Source organism: Balaenoptera ricei, chromosome 7 (genome assembly GCF_028023285.1).
Source record: "Balaenoptera ricei isolate mBalRic1 chromosome 7, mBalRic1.hap2, whole genome shotgun sequence".
Lineage (NCBI taxonomy): Eukaryota > Metazoa > Chordata > Mammalia > Artiodactyla > Balaenopteridae > Balaenoptera > Balaenoptera ricei.
This window is the reverse complement of record NC_082645.1, coordinates 47,687,148-47,705,348: the sequence shown is the minus strand read 5'-3', so window position 1 is coordinate 47,705,348 and position 18,201 is coordinate 47,687,148. Positions and strand designations below refer to the sequence as shown.

At 43.0% G+C, this 18,201-nt stretch overlaps 1 protein-coding gene across 15 annotated transcripts in view; it reads left to right on the top strand.

Moving 5' to 3' along the window:
• The window catches only part of CCDC148 (coiled-coil domain containing 148), a 482,246-nt gene that overhangs the window by 379,579 nt on the left and 84,466 nt on the right, over window positions 1-18,201 (top strand). The window lies entirely within an intron of this gene.

Genomic DNA, 18,201 nt, shown 5'->3' with positions numbered 1-18,201 from the left:
GAGCAGCAAAACAAAAATACGCTTTAACGTTCCTTGTTATGAAAGCCCCCCGAGTGGGCAGTCTCCCACTGCCCCAGCCCACTTGTCTTGTCCAAGTATCCCTTTCAACCACACACAGCACAAAATATGAGAAGAGTTCTTGCAAAAACCTGTGTTCTTTCTCGTTTCACATCCAGTAATGGTTAGTGTACTCGATTAGGTGCTTGGGGGGAGAGGCCCAGCAATCCCACCATTTCATCCATCTCTGGTGGAACAGCCAGCTGTGGATTCTCAAAGGCCCCTACCCTTTCACCCACCCACCACTGAACGCTGCTCAAGACTCTTCACCCTACATACCTCTTCTCTCTTCAGATTTTGAGCTGTGCTAAGAGTAAAAATCCAGCAAAACAAGCAAATATCCTCATACATCAGGGCTGAGTTGGGAGAAAAGCTAGCTGAGCAGATTTGTGCCCCAGCAATTTCAAAGAGTCTGGCATATAGTAAATGTTCACGAAATACTGGTTGAATAAAAATGTACTGACGGATGAGCCATGGGGGGATGGGATAAGGATGATGACCTGTCCCCTGCCTGCAAATATAATCGAAGGTACACTCATGTATAATGTGCCTCTCTCAATTTATTTTTCAACAATTACAGCTGATATTGAAGTGAATGTTGTTTTCACATGTGACACTAAGGAGTGGCACTGAATTAGAAAAAAAGAAACTTTTCTGTGCTTTCCCATTTCTGTTGGCCTCTTGGTTTGGCCTTGGGCAAACCCATGTGATCTCTCTGAGTAGACACTAACACCCAGGTTTAAAGCTGATGTCAGCTACCAAATCCTCATATCAGCATGTTCTTCTTGCCACTGACATACAAATTTGAAAAAAGGGCAGGTTTCAACTTATGCTGTTGTTCGACGAATGAGTAAACCAGCAGCCACCTACATTTCCAAACACCCCTCAGGTCATCATGTGGCTTTCGCATTGACTCAGCAGTCCCACACTCATGTTAACAGTGTGGATCACCTGGCATGGGCTTTATGATTGGTTTCCCTTAAATGAACCTCAACACCCATGCTGGGTGAACATGTAGAGTTCCTGACAAAGATGTTTATGAGGTAGGAGATACACCACAGGACACCTCGAAGTTGCTTTTGGATGGAATGGAACTTGGAATAAATGCAACGTGAGATAGAATTATAAACTGACTTAGACTATTAACCATAACTCTCTCAGATGCACACATAAAGAAAATGATAACTGATTTTCATAATTACAACCCAGAGAGACTGCAAAATGCGGAACTCTCTTTTGAATCTTAAAATGAGGATAGTGTGTACTGTGATTTTAGTTTCTGTCTCAATATATTTGGATTCTATGAAAAATCATATTCCACTATAACATATAATGCCAACATTTTATTAACTGTAATGTCAGAGTAACTAGAATATGTAAATGAAATGCTGCATAAGAAAGAATTGATGGATCCCTGAAAAGGAGGTGAAATTTACAGAACTCCTCAAGCTTATTTATGGTAGTGGAGAAACTCAGTCACAGTTATGTAAGTCTACTGGAGAGACTCAGAGGAAAGAACATGTTGTCAAGATTCAACATTTTTATACCTTTACAGGGCACTTTTCCCAGTTTTACTTTGGTCATGACTTTAATCATAGGTGGAAGAGTAAAGAACTGGCTGTTCTATTAATTTATCTACCTCAGACACTTTCCTGGAACTTCCCCTGTGTATGGCTCTGTCTCCTATTTCCTAACCCAGAGGTCAGATCCCAATCCTCACAACCTGGCTCAAAAAGACGATCTAGGCCCAGCAGATTCACTGACTGCAGAGTCCCTGAACTAACACACTGTGTGCAAATCAGACACATAGCAGTGGGAAATGAAATTGTAGGTAATGATTTAGAGAGCGATTGAGGAGTTGGCTGGGAAGTCACGATGGACCATTTTCAAGTGAGGTGTTTTGAGGGAGTGCCAACTATGAGCAAGCATTTGCTCTCATGGTAGGTTTATAAATTCATTTACACTACAATCCCACTGTGCAGAGAAAATATAGCTTCTTCATTTGATTTCTGATTCCTTTAATCTTCTTCATGAACCCCCATACACTGGGTAACAAAAGGAACAAAGCAAAATAAAACAAAATACTTTAGTTCTCAGCTTGAGGTAATAATTTTGTTATTTCTTTTGTATTACTCAATTTTTTAGAATTTTATTGCTTTCCTTCTCTATTTCAATATGGTGCCTGGGTCTATGTGGCGAGTGGGGCTTAAGTGACCTTGTGATTCTGAATGGAAAGAAGCCTAAAGCCATTCAATATCCTCTGTCTCCTCTAGTCTCCACAGCCATCACCCTTGAACACCTGGTCACAACTGGCCCTGCTGGCACTCACAACAGCCATTGGCAGGTGGCATCACTTGTGATCTTGTCTCTTGCAATGTGGACCGTGGCTGGTGGCCCTTGTTGGCTCTTGTGGCCTCACTCTGCTCTTGTTGAAGCTAAAGGGCTATGACTCTCTCCTATTCATCTGCTGCTGCATCAAAACACTCTTGCTAAGAAACAGAGCTCCCCAAACACTCAGTTTCCTCCACGTTGAATCCACATCACTGGAGCACCAAGGCAAGCCAAAAAGAGTAAAACATCAGAAACTGATGATGAACATCAGTTCATCTTTTCTACCACACAGCACCTCTAGGTTTACTTTGATGAGGCTGTCACAGAGAGCTGCAGAGGGCAACATGGGAATCATTGCCTTCCGGAGTTCCAGGTGTGAAGTGCAGCAGAATCTTCATGTTATTTAAGTACCCAAGGTTATCTAGATGTTCCTAATGCTACCCACTGCCCTTGACCTTCAACCTTGAGGTGGCAGGAGGAGATAAGAAGAAGAGAAAAATAGGTGTCTGATGTCTCCTTTCCTCCAGCTCTGCCTCCTTCTTTCTCCCACCATCCTTCAGGCTAAAAAGGGTGGAGTTTTCCATCACTTCACCTGCATCATACTATCCTCCCACCATTACTAGTCAAGCCTTGGGACTTAGCTAGGTTAGATGGAAAAAGGTGTCATCTCCATTCACTGGGAGGAATTCTATGATCTCATCCATCCAGGTTAGTTCCCAAAATTCTAAAGGGATTTAGAAAGTCCTCTCTTTCATCGAAGACTGGTTTTCAAACCTGTTACTTTCTCACAGGACAAGGGATTTTATGGCTGAGCAAGTGTCAGAGGTGGAAAGGTACAAAGAATATGACTTGGGACTTCCCTGGTGGCACAGTGGTTAAGAATTTGCCTGCCAATTCTGGGGATATGGGTTCGAGCCCTGGTCCGGGAAGATCCCACATACCGTGGAGCAACTAAGCCCGTGCGCCACAACTACTGAGCCTGCGCTGTGGAGCCAGCGAGCCACAACTACTGAAGCCCAAGCGCCTAGAGCCCGTGCTCCGCAACACGAGAAGCCACTGCAATGAGAAGCCTGCGCACTGCTCGCCACAACTAGAGAAAGCCCACGCGCAGCAATGAAGACCCAACACAGCCAAAAAAAAAAGAATATGACTTAAGGGGGAAGGTAAAACATATTAGTTTAATATTTTGCAATAGTGTCCCTATTGCACTATAGAGAATAGGAAATATATTTATAAAGGGTGAGGGAGTTGGTCAGAAGGGAGAAAACTGAGATGCAACACATAGAGAAAAATTAAGTCTGTTATTGGTAGAGCAGTAAAATGAAACCCACAGTCATCTTACTAGAGCCATTTGGGTTATAGAAGACTCTCTCCAGTTACTGTCTCCTTGAGGACTCCTTTTGTTCGTTTGTTTGTTGAGCTTTTCCTGAGTCCCCTTGCTTCTGTACAAATCTTTAATTACTTGATTTAACTTGAGTGCATTTCTGTTCCTTAGAACGAAAATATCTGAAAGAACAAAAGCTTTCGGTTAAGGCTTTCATATTCCACAATGTATACATTGTGCACGTGAGGGTCACCAAGTCTTATTTCACGTTTCCTGGTAAAATCTTTCTAGTCCATCCCTCCACCTTACCCTAGATCCCAGTTGTCACATTCCCAGATCACCACCATGTCGCCCTAGCTGGCTGGCCTGACTACAGTTTCTCTACTCCCTTATCCTGAAATTCTTGCCCCTATAGTCTACCTGAATCTCCACCTTCACCACATCCTCTCCTGTTCAGAAACTTACACGTTCGAATTCTCCCTCCTCCCTATCACGTCGACTTGGATTTGCCTCAGTCCAGTTTTCAGGCTCCGCTCTTGTAAACTAATCCACATCCCCTCCATGCTCACCATTCCCCTGCTCTAGGCAGGCCGATGTGCAAACTGGCTCAGGAATAGAAACATTGCTGTCTGTGCCTTCTCTCACTTTTTTTATTTTTGCACACTTTGAAATGATTTTTGCCCCTCTCCACTGATAATTTAATTCCAACCTGTTTTTCCAAGCCTATGCCAAATGCAACTTATTTTCCATTTCTCGGAATTGTTAGTTACTCTGGGCCATGCCACACTACTTTAGAGCTTTATTACATTCCCCCTTTGAATAACACATAATATCAATAGCTAATATTTATTGAGTACCTTTTACGGGCTAAGTGCTTCACAGGCATAGCTCATTTAATCTCCACACCAACCCTATGAGGTGGGTACAATGATACGCACGTTTGAAGGTGAGGAAACTGGGCCTCCCGGCAATTCAGAAGCTTTCCCAAGCTTATAGAGCTGGTAAATTGTTGGAGACACAATTCGTGCAAAGAAATCAAATGCCAGAGGCTAAACTTTCAGTTAATATGGCATTTTACTCCCAAAGAATTACTCCTTCTAACTTCAAGTGTCTTCATCGTATCTCCCCAACTAGACTACTAGCACCTCTATGGGCAGGATCACGACTTCTGTGCTCTCTGGGTCTTCCTAAGCAAGCACGTAGTAGACCCTTGAATTATACTTCTTATCTCCCCATTACTGGCCTCTCCCATAGAATCATCATTTTTCAGACATAGAGCAACACAACCTTTCCATTCAAGGTGTCCTCAGACTCTGCTGTATTTATGCACTGCATCTCTCCCCTTTGTTTCCATGAATGCTCTGGGACCCCCTGCATGGCTAAGGTGGCAACCACCAAAGGTAGGCGGCATCTGATGCCCCCATGGAGACTCCAATTCTCTCTGCCCATCTGCCAGGCATGACTTCTGACATCCCAGGACGCTGGCCACCACCTGACGCCCTTTTGCAGTGCCAGCGTGACCCAATGTTCCTAAATCCACCTTCCAGACACACCAGTCCCAAAGGATTTTATAAACAGGATTGTAGCCTGCAGGAGGTGGTCTCAGGCCAGTCCCCCTGGGGCTGGGCTTTTAGAGCAGAGTTTAAAGGCGACCCCAAAGATCTCTCATTAAAATACTCAGCAGCCATGGGATTTATTTGGAGAGAAAACAGCTGCCCCAGCGAGAGTGGAGAAGTGTGTGGTTTGCTAACAGATTTTAAACATTAGAGCTTAGTGTTTCAAAGGGGATTTTCCCCAGAGGGTTTCTCTTCCCTCTCCTAAATAAGAAGCTACAAGCATTTGGGACTGCCTTAAGACGCAGCGAAGTGAGGCTCTGAGAAAGTCAGCATTTGGTTTGGGTCCTTGTGGACGGGGTGTGGGCGCTTCTGCAAGCCTAGACCGGGCAGGAGGTTCTGCAGCGGCCACGTTGTCGTGAGAGGACTTGGGGTGGGGCAGGGGAGGAAAGCGCTCATTTCCTCAGAAGGCCTCCTCCCAACAGTATGGCGTCTCCCTTCCTCTCCATCCAGCACAGCAGTCTCTTCAGAGGCCCTGGCCTCTCTCTCCTTCCCCTTCCCACCTGCTGTCCTCCTTGGGAGGAAGAGGAGAACAAAGCACACTCAGAAGGGTCTCCCCAGTACCTCAGAGCACAAGCTTCTTGTGATACTAAGGTCGGGCTGTGGGAACGAGCGACAAGGTCAAGGATGACAAGAGTATTTCAGGATCCCCTTAAAAGGCCTGTTGTTTGTTTAAATTTCTGCCCACAGCTGCCTGTTTAGGAAATCTAACAAAAGCACCATGAAATCCTGTTTGATCTCAGCCGTATTCACTGCTAATCCCACAGGATAGGAAAGTGGAGTTTGGTTCAAGGTGGGGGAAGAGTGGCTTTTGTGATCATGACAAACATCAGACACTTCCCCTTCCAGACATGTCAGGGGCTGTTACAGGTTGTGGGAGGTGCTCAGGGAAAGAGGAGGTTGTTCTTTCCTGGCCTGCTTATGTCTTTAATCATCAGCTCTTCTGGCCTGCAGAGGATGGGAAAGAAAGAACTCCACAGGCCCATATTCGTCAAGGCAGCACGGAAAGGGAGAGGTGTTTCCCGTAAGAATTCACTCTCTCCCTGCAAGTAGGGGACTTATTTCTATGCCTGCTCTCCCTGTGCCTATTGCAAAATGGTCTTGGACCTGGTCCCTTGCCTGCAGAGAGAAAAGTGAGACGACATCACTGGCCCCAACTCACCGAAGAAAAGTGGATGTACCCTGCTCTAAGAAAATCTGATTCCTGGAAATCCAGATATATGAAAGTAAGATTAAGTCAGCGATTAGGTAGGTTTTTCATTTTACTTGAGAAACATCAAAATAGTGTCTCCCATCCAAGGGCATTTGAAACACAATCTGGTTCTTAAAAATTTGATCCCAATCAAATTCTTGGGAATTGGATCATATACAGTTTTAATGGGAGTAGGGGAGCTCATTACCTACATCTATGCTGTCCCAAGATTAGGTGGGGAAGCAAAAATTCTCAGGACAGAAAAAGATTCACTAATCAACTGACCACTTTTGTAATTAGTTCCCACTTAATAACCTCCTATTATGTTGGTGTCGACCCTCAAACAAGGCAGCAAGATCTTTGTTGGACACTCCCATGTGGTCAATAGTACAATGCAAATCAAATGCAAATTGACTGCAACAAAGTGAAATTGCATATTCTGCAAAAGATGCAGGCTTTCATCTGACTTGGTTGAGGACACAGTTTGAGCTTCATAAAAGAGTGATTTAAATATCAGAGAATTAAAAGACCCTTGGGAGAATAAGTGAAGTCCTTTAATATTTTTGCAAAAAAAAAAAAAAAAAAAGACCTGTTCAGTAACTGTGTAGCAAAAGTCAAATGTGAAGTGAAGTGGCCCTTAAAATTTTGTCAAACTTTCTCACACCATATACAAAAATAAACTCAAAATGTATTAACAACTTAAATGTAAGACCTGAAACTGTAAAACTTCTATAGGAAAATGTATGCAGTACACTCTTTGACATCGGTCTTAGCAATGTTTTTTGAATCTGTCTCCTCAGGCAAGGGAAACAAAAGCAAAAATAAGCAAATGGGACTACATCAAACTAAAAAGCTTTTTATACAGCGAAGGAAACTATCAACAAACCGAAAAGGCAACCTACTGAATGGGAGAAAATATTTGCAAACAATGTATCTGATAAGGGGTTAATATCCAAAATATACAAAGAACTCATACAATTCAATATCAGAAAAACAAACAACCTGATTTAAAAATGGGCAGAGAACCTGAACAGACATTTTTTTGAAGACATACAGATGGCAATGGGCACATGAAAAGATGCTCAACATCACTAATCATTAGTGAAACACTAATTGAAACAACAATGAGATATCACCTCACACCTGTCAGAATGGCTGTCATCAAAAAGAAAAAAGTAAGTGTTGGTGAGGATATGGAGAAAAGGGAATCCTCATGCACTTTGCTGGGAATGTAAATTAATGCAGCCACTATGGAAAATAGTATAGAGGTTCCTCAAAAAATTAAAAATAAAACTACCATATTATCCAGCAATTCCACTTCTGAGTATTTTTTCTAAGAAAACAAAACAAAAACACTAATTCAAAAAGGTATATGCACCCACATGTTCATTGCAGCATTATAGCCAAGATATGGCAGCAACCTAAGTGACCATCAATAGATGAATGGATAAAGAAGATGTGGTATATATAGACAATGGAATACTACTCAGCCATAAAAAAGAATGAAGTCTTGTCATTTGCAACAACATAGATGGACGTAGAGGGTATTATGCTAAGTGAAATAAGTCAGAGAAAGACAAATATCATATATTTTCACTTATGTATGGAATCTAAAAAAGCAAAACAAATGAACAAACATAACAAAACAGAAACAGAGTCATAGATGCAGAGAACAAACAGGTGATTGCCAGAGAGAAAGGAAGTGGGGGAATGAAAGAAATGGGTGAGGGAAATTAAGAGGTACAAGCTTCCAGTCACAAAATAAATAAGTCACAGGATGAAATGTACAGCATGGAGAATATAGTCAATAATATTGTAATAACTTTCCATGGTGGACAGATGGTAACTAGACCTATTGTAGTGATCGTTTTGTAATGTATAGAAATAGTGAGTCACTATGTTGTGCACCAGGAACTAACATAGTGTTGTAGGTCAATTATGCTTCAAAAATCAAAATACTCACAGACAAAGAGAGCAGTTTTGTGATTCCCAGAGGTGCGGGGTAAGGGGAAGGGGAATTAGATGAAGGTAGCAAAACGGTACAAACTTTAGTTATAACATAAATAAGTACTAGGGATGTAATGTACAACAGGATAAATATAATTAACACTGCTGTATGTTGTATATTGAAAGTTAAGAGAGTAAATCCTAAGAGCTTTCATCACAAGGAAAAAATTTTTTTTTCTTTTTCTTTTATTTTGTATCTAAATAAGATGATGGATATTCACTAAACTTATTGTGGTAATCATTTCATGATTTATATAAGTCAAATCATTATTCTGTACACCTTAAGCTTATACGGTGCTGTATGTTTGATTATATCTCAATAAAACTGGAAGAAAATTTTATTTTTAATTAAAAAAATTTGTCAGCCACGTTAAGCCAAAAAATCAACACTTGATTCATTTTCTGATTCTAAAAATTAGCAAATAATTACAATTATAATACAAGATTCTGGTAAATATAAGATAGATACTAACTTGTTTTGTTTCATGTCTAACAACAAAATTCAATCAATACATTAAAAAATGCCATGTATGGTGAAATTCTGGATCTTGTTTTAAGTGATTTCTCCTTTAATTTTTAAAATACCAATTATTAAATATCAATTACCCTTAAGTAATGAGGACACCTGTGGTTCTTTATAATTTCATCTATATTATTTTATTTAATACTCACAGCCACCCTATCTCTTAGACTGAGCAGCTATTAGCACCATTTTACAGGTAAGAAAATTGAAGCCCTGGGAAGGTGATTTAAATAGCAACACAAAGTTAGTAAATATTAGATTCAATTATGTAGTCAATGCAAGTATTCTTATTATGTAAATGAGGAAATTACGTCTCTAAGAAGTTTAACCCTGGGCCACATGGCTAGGAATATTAGTCATATTTGAACCCAGGCCTTCTGACTCCTAGATCAGGCCTTATCCTACTGTATCATCAGATTTTTTTACAGAAAAAAAATAGCAAATCATGATATAACCAACATTTTGAACACTTCGTATCTACCAGGTACCATCCTAAATGTCTTATATGTTCCTCTCATTTAATCCTTACAGTAATCCTGTGAGACAAGTACTGTGCTTTATGCCTTTATCATTTTACAAATGGGGCAGTCGAGACTCAGGGAGTTTAAGTAAACTGCCCAACGTCATACAGCTGGTAAATCACACCAGCTAGAATTAGAATCCCTGTGTTTGTGTTGTTAACTGACACACTACTGCTTCTCCTTTCAGGAATAGGTCTATTCCACAGAGTACACTGTGGAAGGGAAAAGATCAGGGTCTTTTCCCTTAACAGTTATGGGACAACCTTGCATTGTGAAATAGTCAATACATTATATTGCCGGGAACGCTCTTTCTTCGCCTGGTTTATCAGCAAGGAGAAGCCTGAAAGAATGGGGCACAGGATAATGAAATTTGACTGGAATGCTTTGAGAGCAGAGATGGCAAATAAGCTTCTTCCAAGTCAGATATTGGTACTTTACTACTGATGAGTTTATTGCTGATGGTTATCACTGCTAGAATGCAGCCTGAGGCCAAATCTGGGTTCCTGGGCAAAGAATGGCATGAGCTTTGAACAAAGCTGCCTCTGGAAGGGGGATTCGCCCACACAGGGGCCATGTATCAATATTTCCTATTTTACCCTGGGGTAGAGTGCCAAGGTATAGGCACTTTAAGATTCAAGGGACTCATGAAGATTATATTCCCTAATATTTCACACCACGCACGATGAGTGCAGAGGCTGCCTGAGATGGCAGGGGTGGCCAGGGGGAGGTGAACATAAGAAGTGCCAATACTCTAAATTCAAGAAAGAAAGACTGACTGCCCTTTGATCATAATAACAAGTAACGACCAAATTCAGGTTTAAACCCTTGCCAATCCATTAACAACCTTGAATTGGTAACCATGCTTCTGATAGTCAGCCAGTCAGCAGCAGTCCCACTTCAGTGGCTGCTCTTTCCATGGCAGCAGGTCAGCCGATCCCTGACCACGCCCACTTCTGAAAGACCACCAATCTCTGAGCTTGGTGCGTCCCCAAACCCTATTTAAGAGCAGTCATCTGCTTTCTTCAGAGTTTGTGTCTTACAAGCAGAGCCCTCCCTTACTTAGTGAATAATACATCCGGCTCTTTGTTTCAGATATTAAGTGGTAGCTTCTTCCTTGTCCAGGGGAAAGAGCAGAGAAGGAAAAACATGGGAAAAAACATTGTTATATATCTGTAAAAGTGGAAAAGGTGAAAAAGAAATCTCCACCATACATAATGGAAGCACAAAAAGCCTTAGAAATTCTCTCTCTCTCTTTCTCTCTAATTTTGCCCTAAAAATGTCAAACAGAAACCTCTAGAGTATTCAGGAAACAAGGACCTGTGGCAATCTCCATTGCTAGGGAGGGATAATCACTGTTAGATTAAAGTATATGTTTAATTCATTTTAGATTGAGTTAAATGGGCATTTCAGTCATGAATACACCAGACTATATTTTTCTTCAGTGACCCATTTACCAGAAGTACTACAGTGATTAAACACTAAGCAAATACATACCTAGGTAAGATTAAAAATAGCACTGAGATGTTGAAAAACTAAATTTACCCAACACATTTAAGCCTAGTGCAGCAAGGTATATGTGGTATCTGTTTTTATCAATGGATTTCTATTTCTGGCTTCTTTTTCCCTTCCTGCTTTGGTAACACTAGATGTAGGTACAAAAATCTAGATATTTATTCAGAAATTGGTACTGTACTATTGATGAGTTGATACAAACAATATAACTAGGGCCATTATAATGTTAAGTGAGTTTTGAACAAATAGAGTTAGAAATCCAATTATCTTTCCATAGAAAGCTTTTGTGTAGAGACATTGTTATATAAATGAGGGGAGCCAGCGGGAGCATTAGAACAGCAATTTCTCCTGCCTGCATAAGGACATTGGAGAATTTCATCCTGCACATACATTAATCCGTTCATAATGGCCTCCCCTCTGTGGTCAACCCACAAAGATCTCTTCTGGCTACTGGACGCTTCCTTTTGGAAATGGAGCAGAGTCAGGAGCAAATGACTGGGGTAAGAAATTAAAAGATGAAACACAAATTCTTGCACTGGACAAATGGCTTAGAACTAACTTCAGGAAAGAAGGCACCCCTCTGCTGGCACCTCAGTCTAGGGCTTTCAGACCTTACCAGAGGTGACAGAAAACAGAAATTCCTTGCAGTGCTTCCAATTTGACTGACCTACGGTCAGCCTGAGATCAGTGCCTCTCAATATTTAATACGCATCTAGTTAAAAATGCCGGTCCTGATTAATAAATTTGAAGTGGGATCTGAGATTGCAAATTTCCAAAAAGATTGCAGGTGATACCCATGCTGTTAATCCATGGACTTTGCCTAGCGAGAATCTAAATTAACTTAAGCCTTAATTGGGACACAGAGATTTCCACTTGACTCTCAGCAATGGCCATTAGAATCACAGTCAGGAGGTAGCTTAGAACTAACGGGTCTTTGAAAAGTACTAGCTGTGTGACCTTGGGTAAGTTACTTATCCCCTCTGTGCCTCGTTTTTCATAAAAGTTTGGTTATGGGGATTAAATGAAATAATGTTTACTACATTAGTAAGTAATATCAGTGCCTGATATTCAGTGTTTGCTTTGTAAATATACTAACAAAAGCCATCTGGCTTTACTCCTTCATTTTGCGGAAGTAAAGATAAGTCTTTCTGAGGTGAAGAATCTTGCTCAATGTGACGCAGCTTGCTAGTGCCAGGGATTGAGCGGGAACACTGTCTCCTGACCTCTAGGCGAAAACGCTCTCTGCCATCTAGTTAGAGCCCATTGCTAATTGAGAAAGTTGGCCACAGCATGCAATCAGCCCCCTTCCCTGCCCCAGCCTCAGACACCCACAGAACAACTGTGGCTTAACCCACACACACCCAAATATTTTTGCTCTAGCCGGTCCTGACAGCTCAAGTCTTCTACCGTTAATTATGAAGATTACTCAGATAATTGACTTAATTGAGAACACAGAGTATCTCAGTGCAACCAGCCAAAATGGATTAGATCTTCTCAGTGCAGTATGCAGAACCCTGCAGCTCTCAAGAAAAGGCATTTCCTCCCTGGGGAAAATTATGGATGCCCCAGTAGAACCTATGGTATAAACTCTGCATAACATTAGTCTTGGTGACCTGGTCCACAGGGATAAAGTTAAATCTACTCCAAGTGTTGGGCACCTGCAGCCCGCTCTTCTTCCCTTAGCATCTATATAGAAAGCCTCAAGAAGAGTTTTTAATGCCCACACTTGACAGCGATGTCTGTGGGGAGGTCAGAAAGCAGAGAGAGTAAAAATTCTCTCCCAATGTGGTTTTGCAAATAGGCATTAGCCACAGGCTGTTCCAGCTCAACGGCAAAGAGTAACACAAACTCCTTCCTTTCTCTGCAGTAAAAGGAATGAAATGACTTCTTTCTACAGTGCTGAGCTATGAATAACTGAACTGGAAAAAATATTAGCTGTCTGTCTAGAGTTGCTACATAATACAAAATATATCATTCCAGCATCTGCCCAGTGAAAAATTACAAACACACTAGCAAGTGCATGACAAAAAGTATCATCACTTTGGTTGTCCTCATTATTTTTTTTTTATAAATTCATTCATTTATTTATTTATTTATTTATTTATTTATTTATGGCTGCGTTGGGTCTTCGTTGCTGTGTGCGGGTTTTCTCTAGTTGCGGCGAACGGTGTGTGGGCTTCTCATTGCGGTGGCTTCTCTTGTTGCGGAGCACAGGCTCTAGGCACACAGGCTTCAGTAGTTGTGGCACGTGGGCTCAGTAGTCATGGCACCCAGGCTTAGTTGCTCCGCGGCATTTGGGATCTTCCGGACCAGGGCTCAAACCTGTGTCCCCTGCATTGGCAGGCAGATTCTTAACCACTGTGCCACCAGGGAAGCCCTGTTCTCATTATTAGTGCAACCAAAATGGGGCAATCAATCTAGTTCTTTGAAATCGACTATTTTAGTATCCACTTATCCTAAATACACAACCTTACATGCTTTGGCAACATTAATTATTTGATAGAGTCTGATCATTTCTCATCCCCTATTATGGATTGGATTGTGTTCCCACACCCCCAGAAAAAAATATGTCAAAGTCCTAACCCCAGTACCAGCGAATGTGACCTTATTTGGAAATAGGATAATTGCAGATGTAATTAATTAAGATAAGGTCACACTGGAGTAGGGTGGGCCCCTAATCCAACATTACTGGTATCCTTATAAAAAGACGGCAGTATGAAGACAGACACAGACAGAACATGTGAAGATGGAAGCAGAGGTTGGAGAGATTGCCAGCTGTCAATCCCTGAAAGTCACTAGAAGCTAGGGGAGAGGTAGTGAACAGATTCTCTCCCAGGGCCCTCAGAAGGAACCAACCCTGCTGACACCTTGATTTTGGACCTCTAGCCTTCTCTTCATTCTGTGAGAGAATAAATTTCTGTTGTTTTAAGCTACTCGGTTTGTGATACTTTATTATAATTGTTCTAAGAAATGAATATATCCCTTTTATAGGGATTGTTACATTTCCATCCTCTATGTCAAGTCATCAGAGGGTTGGCCCTCTGCGATGAGAATGAATCTGAGATTCCAGGGAGCTTGAAGATAGAAAACTTTCCCAGTCCAATGCAGGCTTTGGACTGAGCCAGTGTTTTGCTGGTGATGGGTCACTTTTTTTTAAAGAATGTAGAGATGACCTTGAGTCTCCTTGACTGTCTGTCTGGGAGCTGTCAGTGTGAAGCAAAACACATTTGGAAGTGTGAAATTTTCACTGCACCCCTTTCAACGGATCACCACTCTTTCATTCATTCCATGAATACTTATCTTCTGCCCGCAGGGACAGGAAACTGACCTGTGGAGTACTTAGAAGTAACTGGTCTTACCCTCATTTGCATTTCCATAAACATTTATATTCACAGCATCAGTGTCACAATCCATAGTTGATTGATTTTGGAGTTGTGTGCTTCTCTAAGCCTTGCGAACAGATAAGAACATACGAACAGACAAGAGCTAGCAAAATTCCTGCTCAGGGTCTTTACATAAACCTGCACCACTGGTTATAGTTTATGCTGGAAAATAGCTTTCATCTCACATGGCATACAGTAGGCCAACACTGATGTATTAGTAATGAATGCCAAGGCCGAGAGCTTTGTACTGAAGTCAATTATAAGACCACCCCTGGACCCAGCAGGAACATGTGATGTCTCTGCTTAGCACATGGGGGTACAGCAGCAGTGAATGGGCTGAGTATTTCCTCCCCCTGCTCTTCAGACTCAAGTGAAAACACTTTAGGTTCGACTCTGGAAAAGAAAACTGCAAAACACAAAATATAACTTTAATAACAGAATGTGTAACACTATGAATCTTGGAGAATGTCTTAAGAAGCTCAGCAAGCACTTTCCCCAGCCCTTCTCTAATGACAGTGTATCCTTCTACTGCCTAAGCAACTCCCATGTCAGCAGCAGCAACTCCAAGTGCTTGGAAACTCTCGGCCAACTATTGGACACAATCTTTGTTCTTCAGAACACATTAATCTAGGTTTATTGTGAAAATCAACTTTCTAGACATTCCCTATCCAAGTAGCTTGTAAGGATAATAGGTGCTAATCAGAGGAAAATGAGTTTCAACGCTTGTGTATTTAAACAAGTGCATCCCATATAAAATAAGAACACCTCTGAATCAGTCTCCTCCCTGGGGAATTTCATGCCGGGTTTTTATAGTTTGGCAGATCAGATATCATCTGTCTATGGATTGGTTTCACTCCTTTGGCTGTAAGAAACAGAGAATGTAGGGATACCAGTGTAGTCTGATTAGCCAGCCTAGGTCACAATCCCACCTCTGTGGTAGTAGGGTGTGGAGCTTGATTGATAACCCTATTAAGATCCTATAAAATGGGGGAAGAGTTCCTCTGATTGGAACCGGCGCACCAGGGACGGGAGAGCATTCTGATCAACAACTGTGAATACCAGAGCCCACTGCAAGATCCTGAGCCCCTTAAACTCAGGCACCCCATATTATAGCTCTGTGTATCCTCCATAGTTTCTAGCACTGCACTTGAAAATAGCAGTCTTTCAATAAATGCTGATACAACAAAGAGGACGCAGTGAGGTATAGAGCTCTTTTTCACACCTCTGCCTCACCCCTTCTAGAGCCTGGTCTGATGTCAAGCCAGAAACTGGGCCCCAATCCAAGCTATAGTGGCTCTAGGGCTTCCAATTTGCACAACTTTATGGGGGTGGAGGGTCACTTTAGTGTAGAATGGAGTCCGCTAGGCTGGACCGACCGTGCCTGGGCTCTTCGCAGTTAGCTCAGTTAAGGCCTCATTCAAATTGAATGAGAAACCTAGGGCTAGTTTGAACAGGTTGCCCCTAGGTGAGGCCAGAACTGGACTTTACCCTATGGCAGTGAAACAGGCAGAATGAACTGCTGTCTGGAGCCTCCCAATATCCACCTCGTCAATCACCAGGCATTTCTCAGCCTGGGCTCTATATCACAGGCTTCCTGGAATCCTCAGACACACGACAAATCTCGGTTCTTCTCTGCGAGGACGTGGACTGCTATTTCCCGTCCTTGCTCTCGTCTTCGGGAGCTGCCCTACTAAAGGCCCTCTGTTAGCCACATCCCCTCTGAGGTCTCTGAGTGATAAGCTGGTTTGGAAAAGAGAGCACTTGACTGTCAAACCAGGCTCCCTGCAACATCTTAGAACTTACTGACATCTGCTGGACAGTTTCCCTCTCTCTGGAAAACATCTGAGCCGAAGCCTGTGCTCTATGTGTGATGGTCCCAGGACACTGGTTTCTGGACTGGGATAGGAATGGAGAACTTGCCACGCCCTGCGGACTGCTGTGTCTGCTCAGTGAAAACGGGGCCCCTCCCCACAGAGAACAGACTTGAGACTCTCCAGCCAACTTCAGAGACAAAGGCTGGGATGGTGAAAACGAATGCAAGGCAGAGTTGGGCAAGTTTGGAGGGCTGGAATTGGTGATCATGGTCAAACTCTGGATTCCCGTGTTTATTCCTCCTGGAGAGACCGAACATAAAGCTGGGTTCAGAAGCATCAGTTTCAGGGCATAGAGCCTTATCCTGGGCTCTGGGTTTCCAGAGCCAGGTGATGCTGGTTGACTGGGTCTGTGTTGGGCCAGGACAAATGCTGAAGGAAGTAAATGTGGCCCTCGGTACTATCTGCTCTCTCAGTTCAAAGCATTTCGTTGTCTCTGGCCGCCTGCTGCAACCCCTGATGCTTTCAGGGCAGTGCACTCCTCCTGTCAGGGAGGAATGAGCCAGTAGACTAATTTATTCCATCTTGGTGAAATTGCATTTTTAAAGAGAACCTCAGGGTGAGATTTATGCTGAAAGCCAGTACCTCCGTCCTAATGGTAGCATTTTAAACCTCAGTGTAGGCTAACGCGGGGCTTCTGGGACCCCTCAGATGAGCCCAAGTTGGGCAGCTGTCTGCAGGCAGCTCCTGTACCGAGCAGAGCAGTTATTACTGCCATCTCGGCCAAGGAATCACCCCAAAAGGAGACCATCTATTGGACTGCCCACTTCCCAGCTTCTTCCCCTTCTCTCAGGATATGGGAGAAGTGCTAGCTGGCTGCTGGCCGCTCACAGGGTCACTGGAAGGTCCCTTCTGGAAAAGCTGCCTTTCAGCACTCCCTGTCTGAACCACCCCTCCCATCTGGGGTAGTCTCATCTACCCCTGAGTCTCATCTGGGCTTCCCTCCCAAGATGCCAGCTCAGTGCAGAAAGAGAGAGAACAGCTGAGTAGGTGCCCCCGAGGAGGCAGGGAGGCCTGGAGCAGGCCTGCAGCCAGTGCTGAGGAGGGGGGGCCTCCCTGAGAGGGGAGCTACACCCTCCTGCCAGGCACACAGCCTGCCCAGGCCAACCTCACAAACCACACGCAGGAAATACCAACCTCAAAGGGGCCCCGTCCCATCTCCAAAATTCTTCAGGCCAGAATTTAGGGAGAGCTCTGAAATTTGACTTCTAATAGCTGGGTGTTGCCTACACTTGTTGTTCTAAGTGACCTCTGGCCTCCTGGGGGTAATTATACAGTGGGCTTTGAGGGTTTAGGGGTGGGTAGGCTCGTACTGGCAAATGCCAAAGGAATGTACTATTTCCCTTAAAAGCCTGTCAGGGCTAGATCCTCCAGTGATGAAAGAGGTCAGAAAAATGCCATGATATTACTTGCTGTCTACCCTAGCATTTGGCCTCCCTGAGGTACAGCACAAAGAGGCCAGCACTGCCTGTCAGATGTGAAAGGCATTGCTATTTAGCAATCCAAGGACCGGCAGAGGATTTATTCCAACGACCTGTAGCTCAAGAGTTCCCAGGATCTGGTCTTCATAGTGGTCTCTAATATCCTCAAGGAGTCCTCTCCTCACAAACCCTCCTCTCTATCCTAGGCGGACTCATTGTGCTGGCACAATCGTTGGTTCTCGGTCTCGTTCCTGTAGCCCCAGCTGCACCCCTGGAATCTCCCTCATCGCTTACCTGAGTCCGGGTCACGTTTCAGCACGCACCCCACATCCCATGTCCTAATGAAGCCTTCTGCATCTATTCTTTCGCTCCCCACCCACACCCTCGTCTGTTTCATGTACATTGTTACTTATGTATTTACTTAGGTGTCCTTTCTTGTGGAAGAC